The following is a 13,213-nucleotide window of genomic DNA, read 5'->3' on the forward strand; positions in this document are numbered from 1 at the left end:
GGGTTTTTCCTGTGATTTGGAGAGGTCGCTGGTGGTGGATTGATCCTTGATGTTAGATTGCTCACTGCCATGGTAAACAGTGGCTGGCTGACTCTTCCTGGGGGCAGAAGCGTGATCTTTCCTTGGAGCTGGCTGCCTCTCGGCTTGGTGCCGCTGTGCCATTTTGGCAGACAACCGCTGAGCTTCACCTTTCGACCTCAACCACTGTGTTAGATCATGTAAGTTGTAGGGATTAAGACTGGATGTCTGTAACCTTCCCCTGACTTGCAGATGCTCAACAAAGCTGTCGCGGTACTGTCTGGGTAACTTGCTGAGCAATCTGTCTACATGCCCAATGCAGGTCAGCTCCATTCCCTGTGGTCCTTCCAGCGATAACAGCATGCCAACTAAGAGGTCAACATTAAGGGTGAATCTTTGAAAAGGTTTGGCATCCCCTGGTTTTACATCTGGCATGTTGAGAATGGCGGCAATCTCACTCTGGGCCAGCTGATGGGGTTGGCCATACTGACACTGCAGAGCTTGCATTGCTGTGCTATAGGGCTGAGGATGGTGGCGGCAGGCCTGCGCTATAAGTCCAGAACTAGATGTTCCATTAGTATGCAGTACTTATAGTGCTCTGACAGCTCTGTATGGGGACCCAGAAGATTATCAAGAGCCATCTTGAGGTCGGTAAACTCTCTTTCACTATCTGTAGTGAGATCAGGAAGCGTGGGCACCGGAACTAGCTGAAAGAGTTGCTGAGTGACTGGCAGCTGATTGGCTGGCTGTACAGGCACTGTTTGAGCAGGCACTAAAGAAAAACTAAAGAAAGGTACAATCAAGGCCAAGTTAAATATGCCTTATACCTGTTTGAATGATGTCTTTATATTTCATTTTAAGCTGCTTCCAAGTGCGTTTTTCCCCTGTAAGATTGCACCCATATGAAAATAATCTTTTATTCAAAACCACTCCACCACGTTTTCACCTATATGTTACGATTTTAATTAAGTGTGGTTAACTGTTAAATTACTTTTTTACAAAATATATGCTCATATTCGCTGTATGCATTCATGAGCACCTCCAATTCCACAGGTGTAAAATAAGTTGATCACCTTTTCTCTCTGTTTGCCATGGTGATTCAAGGTATCAGGGCTCCATTGATGATGGCTTTTTATTGTGGTTGTGCACGAGCTAAGGTGTACCTACTCAGAGTTGATTGAACTAATTCAAATTAGCTGTTCTGGAGCCGGATACTCAGAGTTTCCCATCTCAAGGTAAGTCAACTCAGAGTTCAGGATTAGACTCGGAGTTTGTTGAACCTCCTACCTGGAATACCCCCCTGGAATGGAGTGTAGACAGGGAGCTGGAGAACCACTAGTTCACATCCTGGGCACTTGCCACGTCCCCACTGGACTTGAAATGGTCACTCTCCAGCCTCATCCCCACGAAGTGAGCTACTGCCATTAGACCATGCCTCTTCACATTACATGTAGTCATTTGATCTACAGTGTTGATCATTTGCCACTTTAAAGTTTTTACCCTTAACATGAAGTACACATACACAAAATTAACTCAAGGTCTACGTACTACTTTCTTCCAGAACTTTCAGTCGCATCTTCATCGGTCTTCATCAGTGTATGCAGTTTGCTCTGTTATGATGGATTAGTGCTCAGTTAGATGGTTGAGAATTCTGGGAAAATCTATATAAAAAGCCTTTCGGTGGATATGGATTTAAGAGTTTTTTTCAAGGTCAGGGATGAACTTCATGTTGACCACTGAAAATTATTTCAGTCACATTCAATTGAATATTTGTATCACAGTCAGCAGAACAGGGCAGGGATAGAACAGTATCATTCTCACAGGAAGAACTCATGTCCTTTCATTAAATCAGCAGCACAACACACAAGCACACACACATATGCACACTTACTAAGCCATGCTTTCATTGCACCATAGAAAAAAAATAAAAGGCTGTAGATTTGTTGAGTACATTTAGAGAAAGTCACCTACAAAGTCAGCTAGAAGGGCAAATACAAAAAGAGTTGGGCTTTTGGAATTGAAGAAACAATGAATCAGAAAAGCAACTTAGAGTGGCACCTGTTGTGGAGTAGGAGGACCAGGGTGGAGGCTTGGAAGGAACAAAGGCTCAGCATTATGCCGCTGTTGTATAGAGCAGGTAAGCTTGTTTGCTTTAGAGGTGTTGTCCGGTTGCCCCAGCGGCTATGTATTGCAGGGACGCCTGTAGCCTTTGTTTTCTGACACGAACAGGGAGTGTTGACAGTGGGTTGTGGACACTGATGCGTGACTGGATTCCTGACTGGTAGCACTGGGAGAGTCTCTACAGGACACCTGCAACATCATCTTTATGCCTTATAGCATGAACATGTGTGATGGAGTTAATCTGATTTCTGAAAATGATGTGATACCATAGTGTTTGTGATCAATATATAATACAGAATATTTTGCCTAAAATTTACAAGCACACAGAGTTTGTGGCAACAATTCATTCTTGTCAGGCTGGAGGAGCTGAAACAGCATAGAGCTGAAACATTCCAGTCATTCTCCTGGGTTGTTTCAGTTTATCATAACTTGGCCAAAGTTAAGTTAATTGCAGAGATCTCTAAACATGAGGCCAGACAGGGAAAGACACATGAGCAGTCAGACAGGTTTTGAAATCATGTATCAAATTTATTTGAATGAGAAAACGAAGGCAGTGGTACAATCATTGCCCAAACTGTCTGTTACAAACACCTATTACTGACCAGTTTACAGACAGTCTCACTGGTGTACCTTACCTGTCCTACTTACCTGCCATTGTGCATGCACAGTTTTCTGTTTTGTTTTTTTGTGTCATGTAAGCTCTGCTTTAGTTTTAACTACAACTCCCAACAGAGTAGTTTAGATAATCTGGATAAACTATTAACTTGTGCACAAACTGGCTGATTTGCTCTTGACAGTCAGACTTTAATGCAGCAATGGTGCTATGTTTCCAGATTTTGTTAGTTACTATGGTGAATTATTATGAATAAAATTACAAATTATCCTGTAAATTACATTTGAATGGGAAGGTCTTCTGGGCTTAAAACATCAGGTAAACAACTGAATCATTAAAAAGTGTGTCAGCAAAGAAAAAGTTTGACAGCTTTACTGATTGGTCTTGTTTTGGTCAGGGAGGCTCTTCTGTCATAATACATGGGAGATTACATTCATTTGTCATAATTAAATTACAAAACAAATGTAAATGTAATGTAATCAGATTGTTGGTGATTACAGGGGGGGGGGGGGGCGTGTTAAAATGCCCAACTTTACAGCAGACATAAACATGTTTACAGCCTGGTACAAAAAAAGGATTTGGTTTCTATAGTTTATTGTCCTGGAAGAGGGATCCTACCTCAATTGCTCTTCCTGAGGTTTCTGCCATTTTTTCCCCTCATTAAAGGTTTTTTTGAGGGGAGTTTTTCATTATCTGCTGTGAGGGTCCAAAGGACAGAGGGATGTCATATGCTGTAAAGCCCTCTGAGGTTAATTGTGATTTGTGATACTGGCCTTTATAGATAAAATTGAATTGAATTTATTTTCCCCTTCATGACAACTGCACAGGGGGTTGAATTTTTATATAACTCACCGGTTTACATTTAATTAAGGCTTAGAGTTACATGTAATTAAGGATGGGCTGCCTTGAGTGACAGGCTGTCTGCCGACAGTGTCCTCGGCTTCCCAGTCAGATCTACCCCTCCTCCACAGCTCCAGCCCCTCACTCTGATATGGTCACTTCTGGTCCAAAAAACCAAGATGGCTATGGCTGAAATGCTGACCTTGATGCTTCAAAACCAGAGTCCACAAACCAATGAGTGAGGTCACGATAGCTACATCCGTTATTATTACAGTCTGTGGTCTAAACCTAGATGTATCATCAATTATGAGTTCCTAACAAGTCTGTGGTTATAGTGTTAGTTTGTGTTTCATATGTGATGAATGGCAGCAGCTACTTATTATCTTTTTTTTCTGTAAACTGTTTATAATTACATTTTATTACATTTTTTTAGTCTATAAAATATCTGGACATAGTTTTTTAAAAATGCCTATTACTATTCCCCTGAGCTGTAAGGTGGAAATCTTCAAATGTCTTGTTTTGTGTCACCAAAAACTCAAAACCCAGAGATTTTCAGTTCGCATATTTTTCAGTTAGAAGAGAAAGAAGCAGAAAAGCCTCACACTTGAGGAGCTAGACCCACAGAATGTTTGGCTTTTCTGCTTGATAATTGATTTCAATGATTAATCAACATATGTACTGATTTTCTCTTAATCCACTTGATCAGCAATTGTTGTAGATCTAATTATATATATATCTATATATCTATATATATATATATATATATTTAAAATGTATTATTAAAAATGTATGTCACATGTGAGTAGTTAAACCCAGATACAATTTGTTTCAGCTGTCATCTCTATTTTCACACGATAATCAGAGAACAGTCGTATTCTTGCAACAATCTGGCCACAAAGATGAATCTAAATCTGTGTTGACAGTGCTAAGTTGAGCGTGAGCAGCACACCAGCCAAACACACATGTGGGATAGGAAACACTGACGGGGAAATTTATAGAGCTCAGCAGCAAGTTGTCCTGATGCCTATCTGTCCACAACAGTGAGACTGCCAGGTCGTCAACAATAAAACAGGATTAATTCATACTTCAAACTGAGAGGTAGGCACATCGGTGTGCACACTTAGGACTTGTATTCAACACTTACTAACCCTTTTTGAAGATTGATCTTGTGCATTCAGCCAGGACTCCATTATAAATTGGAGAAGCTGCTGAATGCCCAGTGCAGAGTTCAGAGAAAGTGGAATCAACCTGTTCAAACAGAGATGAGTTGAGAAGTGTCATTCCCACGACGAGGTGTGCCAGTGAGCTTTGAAAGAGTGATGAGTCAGGGCAAGCTCTCAGGTATGTTGCCACAGAATTAAACACTGAGTGTGTCCTGTTTAATTTTAGGAGCTCCTGTTCTTAGTTTTGTCTGTCAGCACTTACATATATCACTTAGAGGACAGAACAAAGAACCTTCCTGTCATTACTCTGTTGGGTTTTTCCTCAACGCTTTGAATGACTGTGTGTGGTGAGAATAGGTGTTTGATCACTGGAACAGGAGGATATAATATGTTTTAAAACGTACAACCATAGAGGTCCAAAGCTCTGTCCAGCCACACATCTGTCAGTGGCATCTATTTGCATGGAAGTTACATTTCTGGGGGATTTGCATTCATTAGCAAACCTCTTTAAGCTGCCAAGTGTTTTGACTCACAAAGTCCCAACACTTACAGTATTTACACAAGTCTGGACCACCAACAGCATAGTGCCTTCACTTCTCCCATTTCTCAGTACATTACCTTGCATATCTGTCAGTCCTAAACCCCAACTTAGCTTTCTGACAAGTGGCTTTCTAACAACTTTTAATACCTCACCTTTCACCCACACTTTTTCAAAAGAAAAGCAATCAATCATTTGGAGGAGAGAAAAGCAGAGCATTTAGTGGGAGATGAGTGAGAAGTAACATGTTTGATCTGCTGAAATATTTGCAGAAGGATTCCAAAATGTAGGAGTGCAGCATATCTAAGGGAGTTTGCACATATCTGCCTAGTGTATCAGCAAAAACTCCACCCTGGGATCATAACTGTACTCATTTATTATTTATATCATCATTTATATAATTCGGTTTTATTAGAATCTTATGCAACCTTACTGTCAGACAGAATGCTGATAATGGGTTATTCTAAAACAGCCCACCAGTGTTTTTACTTTACAGCTCTCTACAGGGCACTGTCCGTCTAGCATTGGCACCATATATTGGTATTATAAGCATTTCTTGATCTGCATATTTGTGAGATGCAATATTCATCTTACACCTTATCTCAGAATATTCACCACTTTTGCCAAACAATTTGAACTTGGCTCAATTTCTGCTGCAGTGCCATGTCATTTGGCAAGGAACACTACTGGCCGATTGAAGTTGACATTGTGAAAACTTTCCAGAGATGTAAAATCCTGTCTGAGTTTTACAAACCATTTGCAGCGCAGTTATTTGGTGTCCTTTAAGCAAATTATTCTGTTACTTTAACTGGACTTGCTGGATTGTTTTTAAATGGCTCTCTGGTACCAAACAACACGGCCCCACCAACGCACCACTCTTTAACGCTGGACTATTTTCGATCTAAATCCCCGCTAAGCCTAGGATGGGCTGAGAGCATGAGTGTTCATTCTATTCGTTAGGACTACTCTTCTTGGAGTACAGGAAGGCAACACAGAGCCTTCATGTGCTAGTAATTCAGTACGTCTAAGGGAGAGATAGTTCACTTTCTTTTTACAGCATACCAGGCTAATGGAGTGCTGCTTAAACTGGAGAGGTCATCTTTGGAACAAAACCTCAACTCGAACCCAAGTGCCATTCTCAAATGAGAAGCAAATGTTTCCCAGGACAGATTTATGAGACACCATCTTTTGAGGTAACACAAACTACAGTATGTAACTATAACATATGGCCACTAAGACCAGGTAGGCAATAAAAAGAGGTTTGCTGCAATAGCCTACTAATCAAGCTGTCAGGTTGTAGAGCTGTCCATGATATCTTATCGTGAAGATCTCATAGTCTGTTAGACAATGTATGATTTTTGTTTTATTCAATTCAATTCGATTTTATTTATAAAGCCCAATATCACAAATCACAATTTGCCTCAGAGGGCTTTACAGCATACGACTTGAGACAGAGAGAGAGACCAAGAGAGACAGAGCCAGAGAGAGATGCAGACAGACAGTAATGATAATGATAGTAGCTTACAACATTTATTTTAGAAATAATATTATAATAACGGTAATTGTGGTATAATATGTTGTAAGTATATATTAATACATGATAGTATATGTATGTGACAATAATAATCATATGTGTATAATAACAGTAGAAGTATGACTAATAATAACAGCAGTAGAAGGAGGCATCACGACAGCATGAAACCACCACACACCATCCAGGCGTAGCTGCTATAGGAGTTAACCTGCAAGACAGTGGAGCGGAAAGGCTCCGAAAAAGAAGCCAATTTAGTGACATGCAGTAAAGCCAAGTTAGCAATATGCAATAGGACGTGAATGTTGGCAAGTGAAGAACAACCAGCTTTTTAGGGGCCCTCCCCCAGAAAATTTTGAAGCTAAAAGATGCCATTTCCTGTATTCTAGTGCATTTTTACAGGTGGTTTGATACTTTGATTTTATTATCTGGCTATAGCAAGAGAAGAAATATCAAATCAAATTGTATGTATATTTAATTATTCATATTTCCTGCACAAGTGTAAAACATATACCAAATAAATTAAATGTAAGTACATTTTTTAATTTTATGCAAATATTAAAATATACAGAAATTGATACACACTGATCAAGTGTAGACTGCAAGGGGGTCCAAGGGAAATAATTGCTAAATAAATTGTAGCCTACATGCTGTTGATTTGCTGAGTCACTCAATATTTCAGTTAGGGCTGGGCGATTTTACTTAAAATTAGTATCATGATTAATTGAAGCTTTTACCTCGATTACAATTAAAGGCTCTCTAAGTCTTCCTAAGCTTGAAAAGTTTTTGTCACATACATGTGAACGCTTGCGCGAGACCCTGAGACATGGGCACCGCATTCATGTGTGTGTGCTTGCTTTCGCTGGTCTCACGCTGGCTGGTTGATGCAGTCTGGACCAAAATGTTTTTGTTGCCATTTGCGGAGCCTGGGCTGCCTACAGAGACCGGACTTTTTCACAGCATATTCAGAGGACATGTAGCTAGCGGATCATGAGGAGATGTTTTCTGTATGTGACAAAAACTTTTCAAGCTTAGGAAGATTTACACAGCAAAATCAGAAGTGTTAATTCAACTCCGAGGGAGTTAAATTCAACACTTTGAAAGTGTCTATATTGGTCCACTCTACACAGAGTTAAAATAACACTTTTGAAAGTCATCAAACACAGAACTTAAAACCTCACCTCCCATCAAGCTATCAATAATTTCTGTCTTCACCGGACCAAACTCAAATCTCTGAAAATCAAAATTCTCCCAGTGGTAAGCTAGGTGTCTCTGGTGTTGTTTCACCAATGCTTTTGTGATATTTTTGAAATTCTTCACTGATCTTTTAAAAAAAATTATGTTTGGCCTCAAACCTTATGCACCATACATGGAGGAGTGGACCTATTTTTCGAATACAGCATGGATAATGCAACATAAAATGATGCTTTGGAATCAAGCGCTGCTGAGGAAACAAATTTAAATAGCTTGTGGTGGTCGTTAATCAAGTGCTTCAAATAGTATGTCATACCATTAGTTACAATTGGTGAAAACACAATATTCACAATCTGAATCAAGAGGAGGAGCAGGTTCCAGTGACAGTTATTCCTTTCCACTACATCACCAAAAATAAGAGGAACATTTCTCACAAGACACCATGACTGAATAGCATTTAGTCCAAGATCCTTGCTAGCCTCATCCATTTTCAAACCACTTGGTCTATTTTTTCTCTCAGTATAACCATAGTTGAAACTTTGGATCCTCTGTGACAATGATTCCAAAGACAGATACTTCTGGTTGACAAGGTATTGAAAGACAAGTTTGAGTTCATACTGCACTACACCTTCAAGCAAATCATGCATTATGTCAACTGCAAAGTTATCAGAGATGTGGAAAAAATGTAATGTATTGAGCAAGCATGTCTTTTTGACACCAAACGCTGAAACCAACATAGGATCTTCCTGTAGAGCTTCACAATGTTCTGCATGGATTTCTCTTGTACGAAAAATCATGCCAGGGTCATCTTCAGTAAAGACAGACTGTGACTCATCCTTACTTGTCAAACAAAATCTACAGAAATATGTAGCACTGAAGGACTCAACAAAACCAAACAGTCCATGTAAACCTAGATTGTCACCTGTTATTTGTATAACAGAACCAAGCAACGGCAAGTTTGAGAAAGGCACCTCAATTCCTTGTGTTTCAAGTATCTTAAGATCATCCACAAGAGGCTTCAGAATGTCATCAAATCCTCAGATCTTGTGCGTGAAAGAGTGCTGCGACATGTATCTTCATCAACACAGAATTATATTTTGGCGGCAAGTTCCTCAATATAAAGTAAATACAACCAAGCTTGTGAATCCCTTTCTTTGAACCTAAGGGATTTGCGGTCTCAAAATCATCATAATAAAGTTGAATCTGTAAAGCATGTTTTTTCTGGGAAAACAAAATGTTACTCGTGAAATATGAACACATATGTCTTTATAAATGCCTTATTCATGTTGTTTGGCTTGCAAGAAACTTTAACATAATTCAGTGTTCTTGAACATAGACTTAAGTGTTCCCAGGATGGGTGCATACACAAATTTATCTGTTACTGGGACCTGACTGTATAGTCCTGTTGTTCGATCCCTGCGAACATCAAACCATACCCCGAGAACATATTCGACATGTTCAACAATTTCCCACTTTTCCTCAAAAAACTTCTGTCATTTTACTCTTGTGTTCAAGGTCGAGAAAGGATTTTCTAGGTGATCAAAACACTCTTCCACTTTTTTTCCAAATCTGTGCCTTGCATTTCTGAAGTACAGCTGAGAACTGCCTCTCTTGCTTGCCTCTGAATGTCATTTACAAGTTCCTCCAAGGAGCCTACCATTGTTTGAACTGTGCTCTCAGCAACACCAGATGCTTGCAACTGTGCCACAACAGTAGCACACATGTTTAACACGTGATTATTGTCAACAGAGAGCTGGGTAGTTGTTGGAGAGTCTGTACTCACAGCCTGTGAAGTTGACGGCTCACCAACTTCATCCTGAGTGTCCACATTGTCAACAGTATTAGTCAGAGCAATATCTTTGTGGAAACGAAGAAGGTGCTTCTTGAAACCTGAATAAGTACAAAATGATGAGTAACATCTCAGTTGTCCACATTTCAAACGTAATGATTTTCCAGGATATAAACTGTGATGGAGTCTTAAATGCTGGCAAAGCAATGCAGAACTTTTGTGGTGTGCCTTACAAATGTAACAAAGAAACATGTTTGTAGCCAGGGATCTTTAAGTGCCTCAAGTGTCGTGCAAAAATCTTGCTCTAAGCTCCTTGACTCTGGGACTTTCCTTAGCACTTCCCACGTCAATGTTGAAAACTGTGGTTTGGATGAATGTATAGAAGTTGTAGAGGGATTCATGGTAGTTGATGCTGAAGGTGAAGTGTGCTTTGAAGAGCTTGTCGAAAGCTGCCAGGGATGTCTGTGCCTTGCAAGGGATGGCCTTATGATCAATGATGACATAGAATCTCTGGATGCTGTTCTTCTTTTCACCAACACACAGGAGGAAGGGCTGTCCTGGCTCCACACCAGCAAGGAAGGTTTCAACACTGGCTCCCATCTACAACAAAATATAAGAAAGAATCATCAGAAAATAATGAAATATAACACCGCTACATTCAGATTACTAATTGTGCCAGTAAAAAAAAGTGCTTCTACATAAGTAGGATCATCAGAATAACTGCACAAGCACACAAAAAAATTGCATACCTGAAGATATTTCACAACATGGTCAACACCTTGACATGAGCTGATTTTCGCACTCTTCTTGGCCTTTAGAGGTGGGGGGAAGCAAGTGAACCAAGAGCAGAACACTTGCCAGGTCACTGTCCCAGCCTAGGGGAAAACAGGATAAATATCAGACACATTCACATAAATGATTCAGATAATTTAAAAGAGAAGTATGAGCAAAGCTTACCAGAACCACTGGAGTCTTGCTGCATGAACAAGAGGGCTTCAATGTGCTCATTGGAAGTCATTTTTTTGCAGTCAGCCAGGATCCAAGGTTTTAAAAATGTGGGCCATTTTGCCAAAAATCTTCCAGACACTTCCTCTCCAAACCTCATGTTGAAGTCTTGGTCAATCTACAGAAGAGCACACATTTTCATATTTATGCAGGTTAAAGTGTACACCTTGAATAATTTGACGGTTCACTTAAAAAAAAATTTTCTTTCTTACCAAGCCAGGGGTGTCAAGGAATCTTGGGAAGACATCCAAGACTGTTGAAGAGCACTGCTCATCTTGAATCAGTGACTGGCGGTACTGAAATGTGGTCCTCATTTCTCTTTGATTGCTGTTGCATCAGTTGAATGTATCAAAAAGGATATTGCTTCATGACACTGATCACCGAGCAGCTGCTTATCAGAGCAGAGAACCTCCCTCCTTCTCTTCGGACTATCTTGATAGGCAGTGGTGGTGGAGGATCTCCGGTACTGAGCTGTAGAGTTGCGCTGAACAGTCTTTATCCTCCAGGCCAGGTAGCCAGATCCACTCTGTGGGTCATAGAAGTGTTCCTGTAATATTTAAAACAATACATTGTAGAGTAAGAACAGAACATATTTCTACTTCCTATGTTAACATACCAGGTTTTCATTTACAAACTTACATATCCATTCTCGGAGTATGGATCTCTGAGGCTGGGAAATAGAGAGATGATACCCAAAGCATATTTACTCCTCCTGAAAGATAAACATGACTGATGAACATTATTACATTTCCTTTTCCGATTACATTTTACTTTTACTAGCTTCAGTGAGTTATAGGCTCTCTCAAATCATTTGTTTTTGTTTGTTTTAGCCCTTTAATATTTATTGTTGTCAAAAAAGAAATTAAAACATGAATTGCTTGTACAGTTTGTGTATTGCTTGTAATAATGAATATGCAATGTTCTACAGTAAGTGAGCTCTTTTTTAAATAATTCAATGTAAAGTGCAAATATGAACTTTGTAGTCTTACCCATGAATTTCAACCACGTCAGCCACGAGAAGGTTTACCAACTGTCTCTGTGTGCTATCCATCAATGTTTTTGTTTTATCATATTCATCCAAAATAATCCCCCCCCGGTTTGGCCTGGAGAGCATCTCTCACCATCTAAAGGATGAAAAATCAAAAGGTTAGCAATTATATTCATCATCACATCCAACAAAACCACACTTTAACTGCAAAATATCTTTGTATCTGATATTTTATAGCTAATACAATTTGTCACAAAAGTGGACGTGGTCGCACACCTCTTTTGCCGATTCCCGTTCAGCATGGGTTCTCCTCCCTCCATTTGTCTTAACAATCACTGTTGCATCTGATGAATCAGAGGATAGCAAGGAGTCTCCAGATACAGATGCTTGTGAGTTGTCTGACTCCAACGATAGATCATTCTGAAGTAAAACTGTAAAACAGTTTGAAAATGTATACACAAAATGAAAAAAATAATTAGTTCACCACAATAATCCATTACTGATGATCCACTCCTTCCCTAACAAGGCTGAGTCTCATCTGCTGACTTTTCAGATGTCACCCTAACAGTAAGGTTGCCTGCTCGCAAAAGCTCCTCAAACACATCTGCATCCACTTCTGTCCCTGATTCATCTGTCAAGTGCAGCTCAGTCTCAAGTGGAAGGTGTAGCTTTTGAATGGCTGATAAAAACATATTAGATTTAGAGCAATAAAAAGATACACTATGAGCAGCATTACCTCAACATAGATTAATGTGTAATTTAACATTTTAGGACAACTTTCAAAAAGCACTCTTTGAATTGTTCACAGGACATTACTATTTGCTATCATAAACACAACTCAATAATATAAACATTAAATAAGTTCAACAAGTATTATAGCAAATACTCTGTTAACTACATTCTTGGCTGTGTGAAAAGTGTTGCCAACCTTTCTGAAGGAATGTGTCGAAGCTGTCATAGCCCTCTTCAGTCTCAGCCACTTTGACATCTGAATTTCTCCAAATCTCACCTTCACCAACATGATGTACTGTGAAGAGAAAAAAAGAAGAAAAGACATCCACACCATGCCATCACTCACTGTGTGTTCACCGTGGATGTATAAAGAACTAATTTGAGTATTTGTTTTTTTAGCGTTACTCACACAGTAACACGAGAACATGCAAAGGGGACGACTGCAGGAACAAACAACCCGACACACGTAAAACACAGAGATAACTACACGAGTAGAAACAGGTGGGGAAATCAACACAGGTGATACCCATTTGGGTAATCACAGCATGGAGCAGACAGGAAGACAGAGCACTTCAAAATAAAACAGGAACCAAGAAAAACGAATAAGACAAAACATGACACTGCTGGTGTTACTCGCGGATAATGCGAATGACGCTAACTAGTCCCTGGACAATGGGAACC

General features: G+C 39.7%; 1 pseudogene across 1 annotated transcript; it reads right to left on the reverse strand.

Annotated features, from left to right (window-relative positions):
* Window positions 1-6,562: 6,562 nt before the first annotated feature.
* LOC144462716 (uncharacterized) lies at window positions 6,563-12,805 on the reverse strand (annotated as a pseudogene). The gene is made up of 8 exons (XR_013490929.1): window positions 12,729-12,805; window positions 12,077-12,231; window positions 11,802-11,936; window positions 11,452-11,524; window positions 11,025-11,359; window positions 10,765-10,930; window positions 10,557-10,682; window positions 6,563-10,407 (listed from the first exon to the last, which is right to left on the reverse strand). The product of XR_013490929.1 is annotated as an uncharacterized LOC144462716 (transcript).
* Window positions 12,806-13,213: the final 408 nt, after the last annotated feature.

This window comes from Epinephelus lanceolatus, chromosome 4 (assembly GCF_041903045.1).
Source record: "Epinephelus lanceolatus isolate andai-2023 chromosome 4, ASM4190304v1, whole genome shotgun sequence".
In the NCBI taxonomy this organism is placed as follows: domain Eukaryota; kingdom Metazoa; phylum Chordata; class Actinopteri; order Perciformes; family Serranidae; genus Epinephelus; species Epinephelus lanceolatus.